The sequence below is a fragment of the Siniperca chuatsi genome, linkage group LG23 (genome assembly GCF_020085105.1).
Source record: "Siniperca chuatsi isolate FFG_IHB_CAS linkage group LG23, ASM2008510v1, whole genome shotgun sequence".
Taxonomy (NCBI): domain Eukaryota; kingdom Metazoa; phylum Chordata; class Actinopteri; order Centrarchiformes; family Sinipercidae; genus Siniperca; species Siniperca chuatsi.
In genome coordinates, this window is record NC_058064.1 from 17364953 (window position 1) to 17389566 (window position 24614).

At 39.5% G+C, this 24614-nt stretch overlaps 1 long non-coding RNA gene across 1 annotated transcript; it reads left to right on the forward strand.

Annotated features, from left to right (window-relative positions):
* Positions 1–2959: 2959 nt before the first annotated feature.
* On the forward strand, positions 2960–5140 carry LOC122871475. The gene is made up of 2 exons (XR_006376876.1): positions 2960–3096; positions 4466–5140. It is a non-coding gene; the product is annotated as an uncharacterized LOC122871475 (long non-coding RNA).
* The last annotated feature ends 19474 nt before the right edge of the window (positions 5141–24614 follow it).

Here is a 24614-nt window from a genome sequence, read left to right on the forward strand (position 1 = left end):
CTCCTATCAAAACTAAGAGCCGACAGCCATGCTAATGGCTCTGTGAGGCACAGCGGTGCTTTGAGCGTAATGCTAACGTCAGCATGCTAACATGCTCACAATGACAATGCTAACATACTGATGTTTAGCAGGTATAATGTTTACCATCTTGGTTTAGCATGTTAGCATACTAACATTTGCTAATTAGTGCTAAACACAAAGTACAGCTGAGGGGAATGTCATTAGTTTTGCAGGTATTTAGTCATAAACCAAAGAATTGGACAGATTGAAATTTTGACCTGATGATGACACTAGATGAAAAGTCAGGGGATCGCCAGTCATTGGGATTCATCTTGTTCACACCATGAATGTGTGTACAAAAGTTTATGCTTATCCATTATGTTAATCCATTTCTTAGATGTTGAGTTATTTCACTATAAGTGAAAACTTTAACCAGTTGGTGGCGATAGAAAAGTCAGGGAATCACCAAAGTCAGTAGGATTCATCTTCTGGGGACCATATAAAGTTTAGGGCAATCCATCCAATAGCTGTTGAGATATTTCAGTCTGGTTGCTGTGAACCACAGCAAAGATTCACGTTAGTTGCAAACTCAGTGCTGAGTTTGTGCTGCAGTCTGGTTTGTTTGTATAATAATAATAATTTATCCTGAATTATGACAATTGTGTTGTCTTTGTACTATTATTTGGTTTTTGGCACCTGGCAACGCTGGATGATTTTCAGCACATCTTCAGGGGCATTTGAGAGACACGCAGAAGACTGGTGTTAATGGCTTCTAATTGTGTGTCTGCCCTGAAAAATGAGCTGTTGGTAGCACATTCCCATTGAAGTATATTGCTGGTTAGGTTTGAAACCCGCCACAGGGTGTCTGGTAAGAGACAAGAGAGGCAAAGATGGTTGAAATATGAGAGTAACCCGTTTATTTGTCACCACAACAACTCAGTTATTAGTAGAAAGTTGAAAAGTTTCTTAGTTGAGTGTTTTCAGTATATGTGTGTGGGTTTTTTTCAATAGACGCACAACACCCGAACATTGAATAAAACTATATAAGATATAAAACAGAAAAGTTCAGCATCTGCGTCAGCACTCCGTTGGGCTCGCTTTCAACTTTGCACTAAGTGCTATGGGCGGGATGATCGCCTGCACGTCACGTCACGTGTGTCAATCATTCAATCTCGGCAAACAGAGAAAGAGATTTATATCAGAAGGCATATTATTCTGATGAATATAATGGCCTTTTTAACATGCCCATTATTGAGAAACAAACATAGTTGTTTTAACAAAGTTAAAGGAAAGGGATGTATTCTATGCTGATTTGAAAAATGAAATATTATGTTCCCGATGAATAAATTAATTAGGGCTCACGTAATATGATGGGACAAGTTTTAAAGTCTATAGGCTATGTATGTGGTACATCAGCATGTACTGTATTGTTCTTGACATTTTTCTTTTGAATGCACAGCTTAAATGGAACCAGTATGGACAGTTGTGGAGGTTTTACATAAGACAGCTATGTGTTGCTTACGTGCTGCTCACGCCCAGGTTAGACTGTGAGGGAAGTCTGTGTGAGAAGCAGGGCGGTGCTGGAAAAAGCTCCCTGAGTAAATAATGCTTGAAAAGATATCCAACGATTTGACATAAAAACGCTCCATTAAGGCAAACACTGGCCTGATGACAGTGACAGAATATGAAGGTATAGCCGGGTCCTTTCAGTAGTGATGGAAAAAAAAAAAGAGTCGGAGTTCCTTGTGCCTTCAAAGGTGACCGCTGCCAGAGCCACTGCAGGCTAAAAGAACAGTGCAAAGAAAATAAACTCTGTCAAAGTGCTTCTAAAAAAGCACTACAGATTATCTCTAACCCAAACACTGCAGAGAACACAAAGTCACAGATAATGAGCCACAAAGAAAACATTCTGGTTTTATGAAAGCATAATGAAGATGCTTGTTGACTTAGTCACCAGGTGTATTATGTGTCAAAGGAATTCCTCATACACTCACTCTCTCACTCTCTCTCACACACACACACACACACACACACATACATACAGTACACAGAGTTGGCACCTGCAAGATATGGTGGTGATTGTTTCACCCTCAAAACAAATATCAGGCCATGAGTGATACACAATTAAAACATTACTGTGACTACTACTACTACTGCTTCCACTATGGTGTCTGAACACCACATGGATAACCTTTGCTAAATGACTGGCTTGAATCACAAGACCCCAGCCTTCACGCATTTCTGTTGATGTCCCTGACAGGGTTAATGTTGCAGGTGAGGATCTGCCAACACTAGCAGTTCCACTCAGAGGTAACAAGCCTAAATTTGTCTAATGTGCGTGTTCTGCCAGGACTCTCCAAACATGCACAGGCACACATACACACACACGCTTGTACTTCTATCATTCTGAGGACCGTCATTGACATAATACATTCCCTAGCCCCTTACCCTAAGCATCACAACTAAATGCCTAACCCTAACCCTAACCTAAGTCTAACCTAACCCTTAAAACCAAGTCTTAACCTTCAAACAGCCCTTTGAAGTTGTGAGGATCGACCAAAATGTCCTCACTCTGTAGGTAAAAAACGTGTCCTCACTACGTAGCAAGTACAAGCACTCACACGGACACACGGACACACACACACACACACACACACACACACACTGGAATTGCACATGAACACTTGAGATTTTTTTACTTTAAAGTGAAACTGAACTCTGAATTCTCCTCATTTTATGTAAGTAAATAAAAACTACAATGATATTGAAGTGATTTCACATAATTATCCATTTCTCAAACAAGAAAATAGATTTTTTTGACACATTAGTGGAATCTAAGCTTCTAGACTTCAAACCTCTGGGTGGGCGTTTCACATGGTAGTGTTTGAGTTACAGCTGAGAGCCAGCGTTGCTAGGAGATGCACTGTCAACCTTGGTGGTGGAACATCATAGTGGATATTCTAAGAACATTGATGTGTTTTTCCCCTCTTTTTCAACAAGTCCCCATTGTGTTAGCTATGAACCATTAGTGATGTAAGTTGTCTGTCCTGTTCAGCGGTGGAAGAAGCATTCAGAACCTTACTTAAGTAAAAATATGTAAGTATTATCAGCAGAAGTACTCATTGTGCAGGAAAATGGTCCCTGTCAGTGTTTTACTATTATGTCTGATGTTTTTGGATTAATCTTTCTGCTGCATTAATGTGTATGTTGCATTTTACTGCTGAAGATGTTTAAGGTTGAGCTCATTTTAACTACATTATATACTGTTGGGTAGTTTAATCTACAGCAATGCATCATGGTCTATAAGATCCCTTTATGTTTCTAAGATGTCCTGTGAGAACCACGTATCTCTAAAAAGTCAACTTTTCATGAGCTCAGAAAAACATAAATAGTTTATTTAGCTTAAGAAGCAGGAGAATGTTCTCATAAAGAAACACTTAAGACATGTGTTAATTTAAAATCACCAAATTTGGAGATGCATGGTTTTCACTGGACAGGAAGGGCATGAAAAATTGTTATCTGACAAGTAACTAGTAACGAAAGCTGTCAGACAAATGTAGTGTAGTAAAAAGTACGTTTCTCTCTGAGATGTGGAGTAGACCTATAAAGTTGCATAAAATGGAAATACGCATGTACAAGTACCTCAAATTTGTACTTAAGTACAATACTTGAGTAAATGTTCTTAATTACATTCCGCCACTGGTCCTTTTACAACATTCAGCATTTGGGAGGATATATTGTGCTGTTCTGTTTGAATAGGCCTTCATTACTGAAGACATTTTGACATGTGAATAATACAATTCAGATGGCTGAATTCCATTTAGCTGCTTCAGTTTCAGGGTCCTGGTATTGTGCATGATGGCTCACTGTCACACGTGTCATGGTTTATTGGGGCACTTGAATTGAACAGAGCCATTGTTAATGTTATTAGTAACGCTTGTGCTTTTCCTACTATGACAAGTCATAACGTTTGCTGTGAAAAACGTCTATTTCTCTTGGAAAGTGGAGGCTAGCACGCTAAGCTAACTAGCTTCTATTAGGAAAGTGGAAGCTAGTTAGCGTAGCTTGCTAACTGTGCAGATTCCCACTGGAGGTTACTTTACATTCGTGTTATTATAACACCTGCTCAGTCATTGGCAGCTCCCACACAATCAGTGCTGTGTTTATCCCACATTATACAAAGAAACGAGGGGGTATAGGTAGCGGTGACCAGACTGTCACAACTCAAAGCAACCCAGGTAGTCCTGTAATTACAGCACCCTGTGTGGTACTCTGTTACTCCGGTGACCGACTCACGTCACAAAAAGATCAATTAAATTTAAATTTAAAATTACAGTTTTTAACCAAATAAGTACAGGTCAAAACAAACATCAAGTGGCTATATTCTGATTACTTAGCAGAAATGAACTGATTCTAGTTTGATTTAAAGATATTTTACTGGCTGAAAACAACTCTTCTTCCATAGTGTGTGGATGGCATCGCTTATCAACAGATTCCTGAGGTCAGATATGGGAGGAATAACAATTCACACATTTGAGCCGATGCTGTTCTACAAAGCAGATAAATGCATCAACAAGGTCTCAGCAATAATACAATCTGGGCGTTGGCTTCAACCCTGTGACCCCTCCTATACCCTGAGAGGAAACTTCCTGCTCTCTCTGACCCTCCAGCAGGTGAAAACACAGCGCTGTCATGAGAACAAGAGACAAAAAATCAAGATAACAATGAAAGCCCATTTCTCTCTTTCTTTCTCCTCGAGCTTGATGTTCAGGGTAGAAGCCTCTCTATTTCTCTGCTGTATCACTTTACTCTGTTATCTGGAATGATGCACAGAGTTGTTGCCAGTTTTAGCTCCACCTACACTGCAGCAACTTTATCGAAGCATCACCTTGATTTGACGCTTCTTCCCCCGATTCCTCCTGTCAAGTATTTGATGGGAAATGTAATAACACGTTATGGCTTGTGGATATATTTTGATTGTGGTTGTCCTACAGGATGTGCTGACTGGTTGCCATCCCATCATCAGTCAAGTCCACTATTTTGTCTTCCCTCTTAAAATACTTTCTGACACCCTCCCTGTTTGCACTGTGCTGCCAGGCTGCTGTGTAAAACACTGAATAAAGCAGTTTCACATTAAAAATGAGTGTTTCTCTGATGCTGTTCAGCGAACACAGGATGCTGCGAGCCGGGGTGCCGCTAACCTTTGCTTAGCTTGTTTCTCCGCTAACTTAAGATCCAGATGATCAAAGCAAAGGGGATATGACGCCATTGACAGGCGACCAAATGAAACGTTCCGTTACATTGATTAAAATTACAGATTTCTCTGGGTTTGAAAATTGTTGGAAACATTTGGGATAGTGTAAGTACACAACTCAACAAAATATATAACATAGGTCTAGTAGTTTTTAGACATTTTAATGTGGAGAAGTTTCATATTATATCTTTAAAGTTGAACTTAAAATGAATTCAGAAATATCAGTATATGTATCCTTTGTCTTTGTTTTGACTTACTTATTTGGTCAAAATTGTAATTACAAAATTCTCCAAGGGGCAGCCTCAGGGCGACATTATTAGCTGATGCTTTGTCATTTAGCTATTTGCCATCACCACAACTGGACCCATGAAATAGACACAGCTAATGCTAGCTAAAACCGTGTTTTGTATAATGTGGGACAAACACTGAGTGTGCAGTAGCTGCCACTGAGCTAGTGTTAAAATAACATCAACATAATAACACCTAATGTAGTCTGACTGACGGGAAGTAGGCTGTAGTTATAAGCCTGCCATTAGCCGACTATTTCAGTCGAATTTCTCCTCCCCTTCTGCTATCTACGTGTTACCGTTTTGCAAGAGCACCGCTGCATCATGGGCTTAGCGCTGCCCAAGACGATTATTAGTTTAAAGAAATACAAACAAGCCACGGGTAACTGACATAAATGTTACATGAGCAACATTATTAAAGGGTTTTAAACACAATGGCAGCACTTGACACTGTCACGCTCCCCTCAGGGTGACGCCCCACCCAGCCACAACCTGCAAAAGACCCCAGATGGCCAGCATCAGTCACCCTGGGGTGACGCATGTGCCAATGGGACAAAACAACAGGTGCTTTATGTACAAGTGTAGTTTATGCGTAGTTGTTTTCCTGTCACTGTGCGAGACTTGTAGATCTTTTAAGTGACATTTCGAGGATATTATTGTGAATGTTTTCGAAATGTGGACTTAGTCCAAAAAATCTATTTTAGGAAAATGAACATTCTTTTCCAAATGGCATTAACTTGCTGTTGAAAAGAACACTGTCTGATCAACAGGTTTCACAATACCACACCTTTTGATTCCCAGAAATCTATAGACTCTATTTCTGGTTATTTAGTTTGGGGGTCAGAGGTCGAGGTAAAGACCAACCCAGCAGCCAGCGAAGACTGCTGTCTTGCACAATACAGCTTAGAGAAATAAAATAAACACATCAGGTTGGTGGGTGAGGACATTTAATAAATCCTTCCCCTTCTTTCCTCAAGGCCTGAGGCTACACAACATACTTTGTCCTCATGCATTACACCCTTCCTGTCTGCATTTACCTCTACCGTTGATTGCCTACTGTTTTGTCACTCTAAATTCCCACATTCAACAGGCAACACCCTTTTCCTCTCCATTGTATGTTTCCCCTGTTCTCAGCATGCACTTTATGGCCTGTTACTTAATCAGACCCGGTGTCTTTGTATGAATGCATACTGCTGTACGGTTAAGGTGATAGTAAACACAGCAGGACAGTTTAACAGTTCTGTGCTTCCTTAAGTTTACAAGCCGGACTCACTGCTCACATCGATGTTTTGTTCAACTCGACTGAATATAAAGATCAGGCAGCTCCAAGGAATAATATCAACACAAATGACAATTTATGCACCTGTTAATAGTTGCAATGTGTTTTTTTAAATGTCAAATTTAATCATCAGATTATATTTTACCATACCTAAAGTAAGGATATTTTAAGATTCTATTATAAATTGTTTCTTTATTTATTTGCTAAATGTAACAATAATTAAAATGTACACATAAAACAGACAAAAAGTCAACCTTAACCTTAACACAAATATATATTACTAAGCAGAAGAGTACGCAAGTAAAGCCATTCTGCTTCTGTCCAGCAACATATGTTTCCTGCATCTTTTACAAGCCAGGTTTTTTGTCTATAGATCGTGTGTGTGTGTGTGTTTGTGCGCGTGTATGATTGCTGCATTATAAAACAGTTATGTTTCAATCATAAAAGTAAATGAAAAAGTAGGAGATAGTCTGTGTTTCCATTTGTTTCCATTTTCCATTAATTGCACTGCTTGTTGACAGTCTGTCCGTACTCTAGATGGGTGAATTAGCACGTGTTTGCATATGATTTTATCTTCTCATAAGTAATATGGTTTTATTGTTTATACTGCAGTTTATTGTTTCTTTATTATATGTATTTATTATGTGTTTTTACCGCAAGCCCGGTCTTAAAATTGAATTTCCCTTAAGGGACAATAACATTTTGAATTCAACAGAGCTGAAACACCACAATGCAAACTGCATTGCATATGTTCACTTAATTAAATCTGTTTTGCTACTTTATGATGTATTTCAGTATTGATGAATCCCAAATGCAGTAATGAACGTTTTTAACCCCTAACAACCATATTTTAGTTGCATACTGTGCCCTGCATTGTACCTGGATTACGACAAGGCATTCTTTTTGAAAATAACCATGACCAAAAATTCGTTAGATAAATATATTATATTGTCATATTCATGTAACTTAACACTGTGTTTGTGTTGAATGTTCTGCACACCTTCGCCGGTGTGTAAGAGCACATGTCGAGTATGTTCACCGGGGTCACACGTTTGTGACCAGGTGTTGCCATTTGCATTCAAATACTTGCGTGGACCGTGTTTGTGCGCTAAGAGTGTACAGCCATGCTAGTGGCTCTGTAAGGCTGTACTGAGGCACAACTGTGCTTTGAGCTAAAAGCAACATGCTAATATGCTCACAATGACAATGTTAGGCAGGCTAATGTTTATCATGTTCACCATCTTAGTTAAGCATGTTAGCATGCTAACATTTACTAATTAGTACGAAACCCAAAGTACAGCTGAGGCTGATGGGAATGTTAGTTTTTGTAATTGTAATTAGTTTTGCAGGTATTTTGTCATAAACCAAAGTACTGGACAAATTGAAAATGTGACCTGATGATGGTGCCCGATCACCAAAGTTATTACAGTTACTGCAATTTATCCTGCGGGGGACATGCGTACCAAATTTCAATGGTCTCATTAGCTACAGCAGCTCCATGGCTACAAAAATGTTGAAAAGAATGCAAAGTACAAAAATTTTAGCACCAGAAAAATTGTTGATCTCTAATGGACAGTAAAGAGCTTATAACACCAAAGGTGTCACTTTAAGATTCATATTTATGTTGTGAAGTCCTCTGTTAACCTTGGTACAAAATCTGCCATGGCCAGTCTCCTGAAAAAATAACCACTGAACTTCAAAACATGAAGAAACAAATCAAGGTTCTGATTTCTGTTATCAGCCTTGACTCGGACTGTCAAACACTTACCGAGCAGTGAAACTCACCTGAACAAACTTATTCGGCCATGACTTTTCTGAATTATCAGATTTAAGTGTTACGAGAACTGAAGCCCAGTGACACAAGTTTACAGCTGCAGTAAATAAATAATCTCACAATATCCACACAGTAAATTTGTCAGGGAAGGTAACATAAACATCAGGGTGTTTTTGTTTTTTCCCCCCCTGTGAAAATGTAATCTTAACATGCAGTTCATTTAGTCTTTTTACACGTGTGTGCGCACTTCTCTCTGACACCAGATACTTAAAAGTGCTACTGAAATAAAGGAAATGTGACAGGACCCTACCCTTGTTTAAATCTCCAACCAGTAAAACCACCACAGATGTTTTTCACCATCCGATCTCTCCACTCATCTTCAACTGCATTTTTCTTTCCAAATGATATTCCCTTCCCAGAGCTGTCCCACCCAACATTCTGTTTTCATAAGCACATAAGCTTCGATTCATATGTAAACTAAACCCATGTGTTGAAGTGATGACCCATTTGTACAGGACAAATGGCTGAAATCCTGTACCACCATCTTAACAAGAACCAGATCATGTAATTTTTTGGGAATGATGCTGCCATTATATGGATAAAAAGACATGCGTGTGGGAAGAGCATGAAGATTCACATCTGCCTCATATAAATTGGTCACCTGATTCTACTTATTATCTTATTTTGGGGAACAATTGGAGCACTTTCCTTAAACAAGACAGACACTTTACTTGTTACCATTTTTTGATTTCACTTACTTGGGAAGAAGATAGGCAGGCTGTCTCAAGCAAGCCCCCAGGAACAGGGCTGGGCTGTGAGGCGATTTCGACATAGTGGCCACATGGGGTGTTGCAACTTCCTGTGGCATCAATGGACGCACACTGGAAAAAAAAAAGCCTTTCCACATACAAAATCATTGGAAAAGAAGTGGCTGTAAAACAGTGAATACGTTTGTCACAAACCCCCTGTAATAATTTTATCATATTTTGATCCATTCAGTCTAATAACATTTGGAAGAAGAGCTGTATGATTAAATAATTTTAACCCCATTCATGTGTGAGGGGAGCCAATGGGAAATCACATATCTGCTATCATAAAATCCTGAAATCCTTAAAAGGAAGTTTTTCCTTGTCACTGTCGCCAATTGCTTGCTCATGGTGGGAATTGTTGGGTCTCTGTAAATAATATTATAAAGAGTACAGTCTAGACCTGCTCTATAGGAAAAGTGCAATGAAATAACTTCTGTTATGAATTGGCGCAATATAAATAAAATTGAAATGAATTGAAAATTGAACATGGCCAGCCGGCAGTTCTAGGTGGCTGGATCTGTAGGTATTTTAAGTTCTGTTACCAACACTCTGTTGCCTTACTTCAACATTATCAGTAAACAGCAAATAGGCACATAGGCATAAGAGGTAGAAGTCAGGCGATACACTGAAATTGTTACCAAAGTTAGCAAAGACCCAAAAATATATATGTGCATTGTTTAAAAAAGGACAACAATTGTTTGGGCACATTTTTTTAAAACTTGTGAGTCATCAGTGTTGACAAAAAAAGGCTGGGAAAAAAAGGATCACAATTTCTACTCATCAGGGATTAATGCTTGTCAGTCATCAGGTAGCCAAAAAGAAAATGCTTCTTCCACAAAACAACAATGGAAAATGGAAACCTTGAACTAATGTTCTTTTATTTCTATGGCTGAAATGTATATTTAGCTCAGCTCATGCAAGACAGATGAGAGTGGCTGTTCATCAGTACTGGGCGCAGAGGCAAATGATGATTCTTCTGGTAGATAGCCACCTATAAAATTCCTTGCGTTCTGTCTGAACACACAGTAAGCCCTTTCCTGACTTCCGCTGATTGACCACAGGACCCAGCTGCGTCTTTTTTCACAAAACTGGCTTTTTTTCACCACAAAACTTAGCTTCGGCAAACAGTGACGATAACTTCTTTGTTGTCTGTTTGCAAATATCTTCCAAGATGACTGTAATAGTAATAATTTTTTAATCAAGGCGACTTGATTTAAATTTAAATATGCTCTTTTAATTCTCTGTTACTTCAAACCCCTAAAACTAGAGGCTCACGCAGCAGCTCACCTAAGCTCTATAAACATTTCAATTGCCTTCCCAATTCCCCTTCCCTCTTCATTGAAGAGAAACCTTTATTCCTTTATTAACATTTATTCCGTTAGGACCACTTATTCTAGTGTTACCTGTTACCTTCCTACTCCCATATGGGAAGTGCAGATTTATCAGAGTGGGCAATCTAACCCGACAACTCTGTTGTGCTCTTGTACACTCTCTTACACACACACACACACACACACTCACACACACATAAAAACCCTCTCTCCTATCTGGCAGAGTGATCTAATGCAGCAGCTCTCCTGCCGTCTGGCTGCCATGACAGGTAAACTATACCTGCGGCCTTGAATTACCCTCCTCGTTCCCTCCTCCCGTCTTCTCCTCCCTTTCCCTCCTTCTCTCCTGTCGTCCTCCTCCTCTCCCTCCTCGTCTCCCCCTTCCCTCCTTCCCCCTCTTTCTGTCTTCTCCAATTTCTGTGTCCTGCTACGTGGTCTCACGCTTTAGGTTAGCGATGCGTGGTATTGCACTTGCCCTTACAACAGATGGTCTGTGTGTGTGTATATGTGTAAAATTGAGACGCACATCCACACTTTCCTCAATTCTACTCTGCTAGGAACAAGGCCCTGCCCTCCTGCACTCTGCTGGTCAAGTTTGTGCCTCCAGCAGCTGTCACTCATCTAGATGGGGTGTCATTTTAACTGAGCGTGAATTAAACAGCTGTGAAGTCTCCAAATCAATGTATTTTTTTAAAGCTTCAGCCAAAAACGCCTCAAACAGCCGCTTCAAAACAAGACTTACACATATTCACAAAAAGAACACCAAGGGTTTGTACGGCGTAGCAAGCTGCAGGTGTGTAGAATAACAAAAGCGTTGGTACTAAAAAACCCGTTGGTAGCCCTTATAGTGTTAAAACAGGCAAGAACCTGTCATAAAATTAGAAAAGAGATTTCTCATCATAGAAGGGATATAGGTCTGATGATGAATAAGTTGTGTCTGATATTGCTTATCTTATTTGTAATGTTCAATCATGAGTTGTAAATGTTTATGCAAATCAAAACATGGAAAACGTTGTGCTATTGTAATCAGTGATGATGAGAGTGGTAGTGATTATGATCAGGAATCATAGCAGTTCAAGAGGCTTTTAGATACAGAGAATGAAATCGAGCGCTATATTAGTGATACAGATTCAGACAGTGAAGAGAAATGGCTTAAATATGAAGCATCACCCACATTCGAAAACTTAACTGATATTGAAACTGAAATTGAAACATTAGATGAGGACGTAGAAATGACCCCTGCTCAGAGTCTTGAGCTATCGCAAAAAATGGGTATACTGAAAAGAGATGCCTCAGAATTTATCAAACCAGATGAAGAATCACAAACAGATCAAATGGGGGGTAGCACAGACAATACAAACAGCCAGACCCCAAATCTGAAACAGTTCAAATGGAGTGTAATAACCTACCACAAAAATGATGCAAGCAGTACAGCGCTTAACTAACTGAACGCATAAGAGATGGGATGTGCAATTTTAACATCACAGAGAGAAGGAAGTTTAATGGTATTGATATTAGTAGTCCTTTAAACTTGTCTGGTATCAAGATGAATAATATGAAATGAAAGGAGCTTTGTACTAAACAGCACTTAACAGAAATTGTTGATTTTTCATCAAAACTGGCTGCACCAGATGGCGTTTTAAATGTAGTTTTGAGAGGTTCATCAATGTCCAGTGACGTTTGTACGGTGTTAAATGCAGGTGACACCCACAATGCTGAAACATTTCTGAACGAAATAGATAATGTAATGCAAAGTAATACCAGAATAGAAACAGATGCTTTAATTTGTTGTTTCAGCTGCCTTAGGTGTGAGACGCAAATTAGGGAGCCTGACTTCTGATTAGATAATTCAAAAGAAAAGATCATGTCTCTATGGCCCTCCTAACACACACAATAACTTGTGCGTCTCTTTACGTGTAGTGTGGGATTTGCACCCCCACATGTCTGAAAATGAAATTCAAGAACAGGGGAGAAATATCCAAGCAGATGCAGGGTTTAATTTGACCCACAAAGTCTCACTAGCCGATGTGTCCAAATTTGAACAGCATATGTGTGTTAAGATTCTTGTTTTTATAAAAGTTATAAAGTTCTTGTTATAAAAGTCTACCACAAATGCAAATATTTCAGCAATGTATGTCTGTCATAAGCCACAGGATTTGAAAAACATAAGGTGTCCAGATTGTCGGCGCATCTGCAGATCGATGTCTTTTTTTAACAGGTACAAAAACGTGACAGAATCCAAACATCGCAAAAGATTTAGGCCATGTGATCAGACAAAATATTGTGACAATTGTGGCCATCTGTATGCAGTTAGCCACAGAAAAAATGCAGTGGGACTTGGTAGTAAAGTCATATTAATGTGCGATGACGTACACAAACAAAGGTGGCTCGATTCTTTCAGTTTTCTCCCAATGCGTTTGTCGAGGGCTCCTGAAGCGTTAGGGTTCGAAGATGTCAAAAAAGGTTATTTCCCACACCTATTCAACACTGCCGAGAATGCTGCCTATGTAGGTCTGTATCCTGAGCCATACTTTTATAGATATCACAGCATGTCTGACAAAGACAGAACAGCTTTCATGCAGTGGTACAATACAGAGCATCATAGGATGTTTGATTTCCAGGCTGAGCTTCATGCATATGGGATCAATCATGTTGTTGTGTTGTGTACCGTGAAGCATTTTGTCCAAAATGGATCCTTTTGATTACACCACACTTGCTTCATGTGGCGTGGCTGTGTTCAAAAAACATTCCAAAACATAGCAAGAATAAGGCACCATCTCGTCAAGCTCATCTGAGAGTAACAATACAGTTCACAATTATTAGGGCATAAGACATTATCACTTTATCATTATCATTGTTGGAATGTGCTGCTAACACTATTTAGTTTTGATGACATGTATTTTAGCTTTAGTTTCTAGAATATATGTGGAAGATCTGGGGAGATTTTTTTAAAAACTGCACCAGGGAATTTTTATTATTAAACTGTACCAGTTGTCACAAGAACAGTCCCTTTTTGTTCTGGGTGCATGTTCAACACACTGTGTCTGTGTCACTGTGTCTGATTGGTAGTTCAATTCAATTCAACAAAATTTTATTTATATAGCGCCAATTCATAACAGAAGTTATCTCATTGCACTTTTCCTATAGAGCAGTTCTAGACCGTACTGTTTATAATATTTTTACAGAGACCCAACAAATCCCACCATGAGCAAGCATTTGGCGACAGTGGCAAGGAAAAACTTCCTTTAGGAAGCAGAAACCTCGGACAGAACCACACTCAATGGTGGGCGGACATTAGCTGCTACCGTAGTAGTACAGCCGCAAAAGGTACCAGAGCTCCGCAATGACATTTTAGAATAAATTAAATATATGTTAAAACACGTAAACAGTGTTAAATTGCAGTTGAAATTACTTTGGAAAGAAACGCTGTTGACGGTTAGCTACGCACCATAACCACTGGGCCTAACTAGCTTACTGCTGCTTCCACTATCTCACCGGAAGTTACACCCACTCCACATTGCATTACCGTGAAATATTCATCAGTATAATAACCTTTTTTGATAGGTCCTTTTAATTTAGAAATTTTCACCGTATCACCGACTTTATATCTAAAATGAATTACTCCTTTTTCTTTTGTTTTATATAGGTTGTTACCTCACATGGTTTCATTTTAATACTACGATTGTATGAGCTAACTATGTCTTGCAAAATGTCTAAATAACGTTTAGAATTATTGGCTGTTAAATAACGCCACATTTTAGGTTTCAGAGTCCTATTGATTTACGTCTGACAACAGGGGCCTTCATTCACCTTCATTTCATGTGGTGAAGTGAATAATTTTATTATTTTTGATTAATGTTTCAAACTCTTGTTTAGGAATTCCTTTGTTTGTTTGTATTTTCTGGGGTATTTTACCTTCATCTAAAACATCTTTAAAGGCAGCTGAGACACATCTACCACTTTTATTTTTCAAGCACCGAACCCATGAGTATTTTGAAAACACGTCTATACATGTTAATTAATAAAGTACCCCATCGTTTTCTGAAGAATAAGCTGACATGTCCACTAGATCTAGTTGGAACTGCCAATCTATTGTATTCACTAACACTTTATTTCTCTTAAAAGTGTACAGGAGCCCTTCTGTGAAGAGTATAAGCGTCTTGTTTTAAGAGCCAGTTTTCTATATCAGTCTGCACAGTGAATACCCGTACTGTCAAATGGAGTGTTTTTAAGTTTTTGTTTACCCCCAAACCCCCCTGCATTTTATATCTTTTTCATAACCTCATCCATGGCTGTTTTTAAATTCAATAACACTCGCTGTCTGTGTTTCTGTATTTATTTCCAAGGCATGTTGACATCATCAACAGTCTTGTCTTACCAGACAATGATGTTTACAGGTATACACTTTTAAAAAAATCAGTACAGGCATTTGTATTTTTACTGAGCAAAGATTCTTCTAAACATTGCATTACATTATCGACATCCACATGCTGCTTTCTGTTTAACATCAACACACACAGATCAATACTTGAAGTACAAAAACAAAACACATGACCTATGTGGAATTCATTATCGTTCAAAGGAAAACAATTAACAACATTGACTAGAGTAGATTTCACATCTGCGTATTTATCTGCAATCAGTTGTACCATAGCATGCCAATCCTCTGTCACTTGTCTAACACATTCAGTCTGCTTTTCAAATCTAGGACAACATAGCAATCTATCAATGTAACATACTGCATTATTAACAGCATCACACAGCAAAGTTCTCATCTTATACATGACATATTTCCTTTTGACATAGTTTTGCAGACTAGATATGTTCCCCATTATTCTGTAGTGTTTTTTCCACTCCAAATGTTCAGAGAATCCTTAACTACAGTATTCACCCTATTATCCACTGTAGTTACCTGTTTTAGCGTGGCAATAAGAAACAGGTTCATCAACCATTTCTGCAAAGCATCTGCAGCAATGTCTCAAATGTCATACGTACCAAGACATGTACTTGTGCATCTGCATAATTTTCATTAAAAATCTCTTGCTTAATTTCTCCCAGATGCCCTTTGATATAATGCAAGAGAAGTTTGTCATTGCATGAGTGAGACCGTCTGTGCAGTTCATCCGTATAAATACAATATGCAGGTTATTTTAGCTCTTTGCTGAAGAATTTTGTGTAAATAATAGGCTATTGTTACCTCTCTCTCTCTCTCTCTCTCTCTCTCTCATAACCTAACACAGCAGCGGCGGATGGCCGCCCATCATTGAGTCTGGTTCTGTCCGAGGTTTCTGCTTCCTAAAGGAAGTTTTTTCTTGCCACTGTCGCCAAATGCTTGCTCATGGTGGGATTTGTTGGGTCTGTAAATAATATTATAAAGAGTACGGTCTAGACCTGCTCTATAGGAAAAGTGCAATGAGATAATAATAATATTGCAAACAGGATTAGATTAGGATTAGGATTGGATTAGATGGAATATCATGATCAAAATAATAGTCCAGTGTCCAAACAATCGGCATTAAGCTGTGTCTCTTTGCAGGTATCGTCTCCTCGTCTTTTTTCAGGAGAAAGAAATGTCAAATTTCTTTCCTCCAAGTCTTTACCAGTGTCATCCACCCAGGAGTTATCGCTGCCATCATCCTGGGATATTGGAAAATATTTAGGCACATCACACCAGGCATAAGGCCTCACACCTGTACAAATTCATTAATCAGTGTCCAAAAGTTTTCTTTTGAGACCTTCATAGCGATTGGTGTAGCATTCAGAGTTGTAGACCTCAAGGTCTGTTTCTACACGATAGGTCTCTCCAGACACAGATCCACCCCATTGTGCTGTGTACACCCCTTTCGAGGTACTTAGCTCTTTATAAATTTTGTTTCTGAAATGATCCCAGTCTCTGGCAAAAAAACTAATGTGTGGTGTAGTTCCCGATACCCTAAAGTCTTCCACATCCCATTCATACTGTGGAGCCCATGTTTTTTGATCCAGAAAATCAGTCAGGTTTTTCCCTTTTTCTTTCCAGAAAGCCAAAAGCAAATCAGCATCAGCAAGATTTATACGTTGTTTTGGAGTCAAGACCCCTGAAAGATTACCTGTATTCTCCATGGCAATGATGTTGACAGAATCAGTGCAAAATGGAAAAGAAGCACGGCAAATCAGTCACTCAGTCGAGATATAGCCGTCGTCCAGAATCATTGCAAAATCTCTGTCAATTGTAGCAGCCGTTGTCCCACAGTCACTGTTTAGTATTTGATCTACCCCCACAACGACGCTATATAGTTGTACCTTGAACAAAGCCACTACCAAAAACTTACACCAATTTAACAACATCCGTGCCCATATTGGGGATCAACAAATAGTCTTGGGAGGGTTGGGGGTTGTGAAAGGAAGGTGTGACCGTAAATGTCCGCAACATGGACATCACTCAAGGACCTCACGTGAAGGTCATCAGACCCATGCACATGCAAGAAAAATACCGCCTTCATTTTCTTCTTTTGCCTGACGTTACCCAAATTCATCTATGAAACACAATCCACACACTACGTACAATTTCAACTCATCTGTCATCGCAACCTGGCAACACACAACCCGATTCAAAGGGCGTGTGCGCAGATGCTCTCTGCAGCTAACTTAACGCTAGCTGTTGCCAACATGTCAGGGCAGGATGGCGTTCCACCTAAAAAATCTTAATACACCTGTAAATAAACTCGTGTATTTTGAAACCTAAATGTTGGCAGGTATGTATCTTGGAATGAAGAGCTGTCTCCCGGCAATGAGAGTTCACTTTATATTTTGAGTAGTTTGAGCCTGTGGTCTAAATTTAACGAGAAAGATGTTGAAACCTTTTCACTTTGTTTAAATGCGTTACAGATGCGAGGGGACTGCCCAGTTTTGCTTCAGTGGGTGTCTTTTCCATCTTCAAGCGCAGGTGACAGTAGTGATTATTAATAAGTCCCTGAGGCCTACCACCCTTAGTCTCGTTTAGAATTGTAACACTTTAACATGTCTAATTGGCTAGTTGACCCAGGAATCTTATGGATTTACGACTAATCCATTTCTAACTTTTCTCCTGTGCATTTATTCATGCCGTTTGTCCTGAAAGGAACCCAATCTAAATAGAACAGATTGAATTCAAACACTATGGTTGCGCAGTATGTTCAAGAGAGAGGAGACATTGTACAAACATGCACACCTGGAAGCCAGAAAGGAAGATCCCTCTGAGACAATCATATGAGTGGGTGCCCATGGATGAATTTGTGTGTGGTTTTATACAAAATCTATACACTTTATTTATGTGTGTGTGTGTGTGACCATCACTGTGAGCTGTGTTTTAACTTTGTTTTTGAGTATTTGTGTGCATGTTTTTGTTTGGGGTCACTATATGGTGGACATGTAAACAACAGCTGATATATTCTCAGTCGGGAGGATGTGTGTGTAAGCAAAAAAGGGAGCAAGATAGAGAGATAAAGGCAGTGTGTGAGTGACAGTGTGTGTCGGAAGAGTGTAAATATGAGACTGAGCCAACAACTGAGCCGAAGAATCAAGAGGTCCTGAGGGAAAAGTCACTACTGGAAAACTTCTACTGGACCGTAAAATTGTATATGTGTGATTTTTTTCTTCTTTTTTTAAAATCAATTAGGATTTTTTTGTTGGTTTCTTTTGTTAATCCTTTTTTGTTCATTTAATTAGTCCATTTGGGGGGTTCACTGGAAATTTTTAAATATTCCTAAAGCTTCATCACAACCTTTTTCTTCTTCATCTTGTCCTTTTTCTGCTAATGTGTGAATTTAGACACTTACATGGATCACCTGAGTTTCCTATTAAACAACAGTGGACTTGTATGTGAACATGAACACTGTTTCATGTGTGTGTTTCCTGTGCATGTATGTGTGTGAAAGTGGGGTAAAAAGCTAAGTGATGACCCATGAAACTGGCTAGAAATCTGATCCAGACAGGAGTAAAAGCTGTTCTCCTCCTCCTCCTCCTCCTTTCTCTCTCTCTCTGTACTTGTCTGTCCTGTTTTCCCTGTTCCCCTTTTCATTTTTCCAAATCACTTTTCCTCCTCACACCTCTTTCCCCCGTGCCCCCCACACCTCTCTTACTTCTATGTATGTTTTCTCTTCCCACCTTCATCCCGGTGCTTCTTCCTCCATTCTTGCTTCTCCCATGCTCCTCCTGTCCTCTTCAGCTCCAGGCCACAGATCACTGTCACACCCACCCACACACATACACACAGAAGAATGCAGTAAGGGGAGAAGAGGGTTGGGGAGTAAGTAACTTGTAAAAGAAAAATGTAGAGGTGTGTAAGTTAAGGTAAACTATATCTTGTCCATGTTGTGTCAAGTTGTGTGAAGGAATGATGTATGTGTGGCTTGTTTCTATTTCTGCGCTGCCATTTATTGTTTGGATAGATGTATAATACAGCATATGTACTCGTCAGTCACAAAACTGGCTGACCACGGTCCAATAAGACCCAGCGGCTAAAAAAATCAACACGTAATTTTAGCGCAGCGGCTAGCTAGCAAAGTAACATGTGCTAACCTGTTCATTTACTGATGCCAATATGTTACATTTGCGCAGAACTGGCAAATCCTTTCACTGTGAACAATTACCTACTGAAAGAGGGTCTCTGTGTATGGAGGCCCTAAGGGTACATGGGGAAAAAAAACAAAGATCTTTAAGTTTCTGTTGTGCACCAGAATCCCGAATTTCATTGGCATGAGAAAGTTTGCTCACAAGAACCGGGGGAGTGTGTTTACACCTCTAGCACAGAAGCTTTGGACCGCCGGGAGGATGAGGTTTTCAGGCCTGGGGCAGGGGGAGCTGGCAGAGAGCGGTGTCGGGATGGGCACCAGAACCAGAGCCAGGCAAGCGGCTCAGCAGCCTTCCAGTGAACACGGCTGGACCTGGACTGAACACAGCCTCCAAGTCCAACGGAGGCCAGTTTGACGACAGGGAATACAGTACCTAGATGTTTTTCTTGCCGGGTTTGGCTCCTGGCACCCCGTTGTAACCCCCGCTCAGTCCTCCAGAGGTGGGCGCTGACTGATGCCCGACCTCCCTTTTGCTCCTTTCCCGCTTGACGCCTCTCCTGTCCCCACCTGAAACCGCCATGTCTTCGTCATCCCCGTAGTCAAAGTCCTGGTCGGAGCCGCTGTAAATAACCTCAGAACTGTACTGCAGAAGTGCAGTTCTGGTGCCCATTCCCAGCAGCGGTGGGAAGCCAGTAAGGGAACACGCTCTTGTTGCTGCAATTGCGACTCCTAATCCTGCTGTGACTCCTTACAGACCTATGTGCACTGGGGGAGGCATGTGGTTGTCTAAACCCTCCCCAGGCCCCCAGTTGGAGGTAGCAGTGATGTAGGTAGCAGTGACCTTAACAAAGTACTTATTTTAACCCAAACCATGATCTTTTCCTCATCCTAACCAAGTCATTTTATGCCTTAACCTAACCAAACCATAGCGTTGTCACGTCATAAAAACGTTTTATTTTTCAACAGTGATTTGTAACGGTTTTTAAAGGCACAGACAAATTATGTTGTCCTGCTAATAGGGGCGTCAGATTACAAAATGCTTCTATGTGTCGTTAAAGAGGGAGTAACAAATGACGTATTTTCTCATTTAATTTGGAGGACTAAATGTTTACATTTACCTGACATTTACCTCTGATGGTCGTGAAAATTTCGTATGATTGAAGTCTTTGAAGAAAAAGTCTTAGGCCAGGGTTGATGGTAGGGTCAACATGGCATGTGACTTTGACATTGGAGAGTGCTTTTTGCATTCCAACTCCTGCCAACTGTCAAAGCTGGTTTCTTTTAAACAAGACCACTATCTTTCAATGACCATAACATAGTTTTAGTTGCTATATCAGTAAATGTAATAATTCTTTTAAACAATCATTTGAAACTGTTTTGGAAGGCAGTGACAAAATGGTGGCACGCTGCTGGAAGCAGTGCCAAATCAGAAAGTGCTCACATGGGTCGTTTTAGGAGGCTGACAAACATATTTTGTTGTTTATATTAGAGGACTTGTTGAAACTGTGACAGCATCTTTTCAAGGTGAGTTTGTCATTAAAACCACACCGATAAAATCTACTTTTTCTTCCTTCTCGGAGCAAAAACTTCATCCATGTTTTCTTCTTCCTGTTGTTCTGGTCCACCCACCCCATTCAAATTCCACAACACCCCAACGGACGGATATCTATCCATCAGAAATTCTGTTTTAACTGCTTTAATTGGCTGCAGATGCTGACTGACACGAAAATCTGCCATATCTCATTAAGTGCAAGTACATTTTCCAAAGAAGGAAAACACCTACACAAATACTAAAATCAGGTTGGGCAGAGCACAAAAGACTGTCCTCTTGACTGGTAATAACAAACACACACACCGAAACCCAGCTGGGTACATCTAACCCAAACATCCAGGCCATTAATATCAGAAGAGGTGTTTTGACACGATTTTATGTGGATGAGATTTCCAACCACTTGATAATTCCATTACTAGATCATCTGAGTTTATTATCTTGTCATCATCGTCTCTCACACCACCTTTGTTATTTAAGAGCTCACTGAATATTTATTGAAAAAATAAAGCTTCTTGGATGACACTTCTGTTCTACTTTTTACATTCACACAAACATTTCAAGACCTCCAGAGACATCACGTTTCTCTGGTTAGTGAGAGAACAATAAAAATCAGAAGAATTCAATGTTTACATGCTGCCTTAACTGAAATATATTTTCTTTGAGGACAAGCTGTTGTCAGTTTTGACTGAAGTCCAATTTTAATCATGGACTCATTGAGGTTGCCTGATTTCTAAGTCCTAACAGATCTGTTACATATAGATTTAAATCCCTTTAAGACCCCACTAGCACAGGTGGTACATGGTGGTTCAAATCCTTATGTCCCAGTTTTAACTCGCTGTGTCTACATGCCACCGGGTTATTGCTTTCTACAGTAACTTGATTTCTTAAATGTTTCATAAATGAGAAACCTGGTATCTGTAAGTGGGGTAAGGGTTTATCTGAAAATCCTGGTTAACACAGCCAGGTTTCTGCTGGGGAAACCTAATTTCTTTCCAGTGTGTACATCTAACCAGGTTTCTAGCAGGTTTTTTTTTTTTTAACAAGAACTAGTATGAACGAGACTTCAGACAATAAAGTATCACAGTGACAACCACTGTTTACAACTCATGCCCATTGGAAATCCCCTCTTCTTCTTCTATGGTTCCACCTCAGTCTACTGACCTGTGTATTGGCACCCCCTACTTTCCTTCCCTGTCCCCAACACCTTCACCAGTTAAAACTACTGTAATGAGTAGGGTTACGTGTCCACTCTGCACCGCTAAGCAGGTTAACAAAAACAATCTTCAGTACATAAATTGTTCCATTGTCCCTCCTACAGCCATCACTCTAGCTAAATTTGCTCTATTCATTGCTAGGTCTCTGTCAAACAAAACCTTTATCCTGAATGATTTGATCACATCCCATAATTGGATTTTTTAATTTTGACTGAGATTTGGCTAAAGACTGGGGACTGCTCCTATTTAGTCAAACTCTGCCCTCCCGACTACAGTTATTTGAACTCCCCGAGGTGCATGGGCTGTGGTGGAGGCCTTGCTGTTGCCTACAGCACCCATTGTAAACACATCACTAGCTAGCTTTAGGTAACCCTTTTTTTCCCAATAATTTAATAATTACAGGGGCTCTATATTACAACACTTACTGTAAAATTACATTTTAATCATCCTTACACTATAAGACATTAGGTAAATATTTGCATTTTAATGCAATCAAAGAGTACAGTATAGGGATGCTATTAAAACCCACAGCGCTCGAGATTAGACAGCTACAGTAACAGTTGAGGTTAGCTAGCATTTGTGTTAGCGTAGTGTTGACCTAACATTAGCTGAAGTGTTTTCATACCGAAAACAAATCTCATAGCGGATTATAAAAAACAGCTGAGCGCCACACAGCAACAATGGCTACAGGGAGAAAGGACAACTGTATGATCATGTCAGTTTTTTCAGATTTTTATATTAACGAGAGTACCGTAGCTGTTGAGCTCAACGCAGCTGGCTACATGGCTAGCTAGCCATAAGCACTCATGAAGTGTCTCATAATGTTAGACTGCTATATGAGATGACACCCTCAATAAAATTCATGTTTTGGGTCTAAACACTATAGTGAGCACATTTACAGTAGTTCTAATCTTTAATTTACCGTCGACATGACATATTGGTTATATATTGGGATCCCACGTCCACTCCTTTCTTAAAGAACAGCAACCGTCTTTTTATAAGCAGACCAGTCAACCTCCAGCCTGGACGTACCAGTGAATGGTCAATCAACTTGCCCAACATAAACTTGTACTGGCCCCGGACCATTGGTTATGTTGGACCCCGGTCCACTTCTAAATCCCCTCTGATACGCAAAGGTTTTTTTCTCCTCAGGCAGTTGCTTATTGTCTTAAACCAACTTGTCTGACTAAACAATTAGAGCGATGGAGCAGGAGGAAAGCCTTTTTCTTACTTCCTGTTCATCTTTTGTTGCCCCTGACATGCAGAGCTACAGATGTTGTAGCATTCCAGTCTAATGAGTGAAAGCCTTGACTGATGGTCTGACGCTGTTTGTTTTCCTTCATTAAAACAACCATCAAACCAACGTAAGAGATAACCAGAAATTAAACAGAGGGCAAAACAATAAATTACAACTCCGTGGGACTGTAATTACATTACATTTACATTTATTTTTAGATGTAATTATTCGTGTAGTTAGGTTGGCAAATATTTGCAACACTCAGCTTTTGCCTTTCTAGAAGCGTGGACAACAAATCATCCTCTTTCCTGGCTTTGTATTGCATCTTTTACGTCATTTCTGAGTAATAGGAATATTTTGCAAAACCCACAGAGTGGTTCTGACCATTGTCCTCATTTATACTGGTTGCTTGTTATAAAATAAAAGTCATTATTTTAAATCACCTTAAGGCTTTATCACACATCAACTTCAAAAACCTTTCAAATACTTTCAAGGTAAGGTTGTTTGGTGGAATTCAAGGACTTGAACAGACATGTTTCTTTGTAAGAAATGATATCTTTCAAACTCAAGAATTCCTGATTAAATTGTTTTTTTACAACTTCAGCTTCTTCAGGACGCTTTCAGTGAGACATACAGTATGGATGAATATATATTTGAATTAAAAAATAAACTTTTAAGGCTGGCCCTTCTGTTCAAAAACATTAGGCCTTATTTTATTTTTCCCATGATCAACGAAGACTTTTCAAAGAATCGTTTCAAAAAATAAAACCACATTGCACAGTATAAGTTGCTGGAACCCATTGATATTGCATGGCATTTTTTTGGGAAAGCTTTTTTTAAAAGAACAGCTGTGCAAGTTTTCCTTTTCTTATAAGCAAAGAACATAAAATTACGACCAACTCTTTGCTCGTTTTGTTCTTTATTATGTGTGTTGGAATGGTTGTACTGTCTTGACATTTTTGGACATTATTGTCCTAATGAATAAACTATAACTGGTTTCAAATTCATTACCTTTTTTGCTTATTCCTGTTAAGAGCCTCTCCCAGTTTGAACTTGGTGAAAGGCTGGGTAAAACCTTTGGCAGGACACCAGTGCACAGAGTGCACTGTGCAATATATATTTTAATACCAAACGCATGGTTTTAATTTTACCAAATAAACGATGTGACGCACAGAATGTACACCATGTCTGTCTACCACAATATACACAAAGCTGTAATTATTGGCCTTCATGGTGATTTTCCAGGAGCAAGTTAGGATGACGTTTTTACAGGCAATATCTTTCTTTTGATCACTGGTTCACCCTTTGTGTGTGTGTGTGTGTGTGTGTGTGAGTGTGTTTGCATG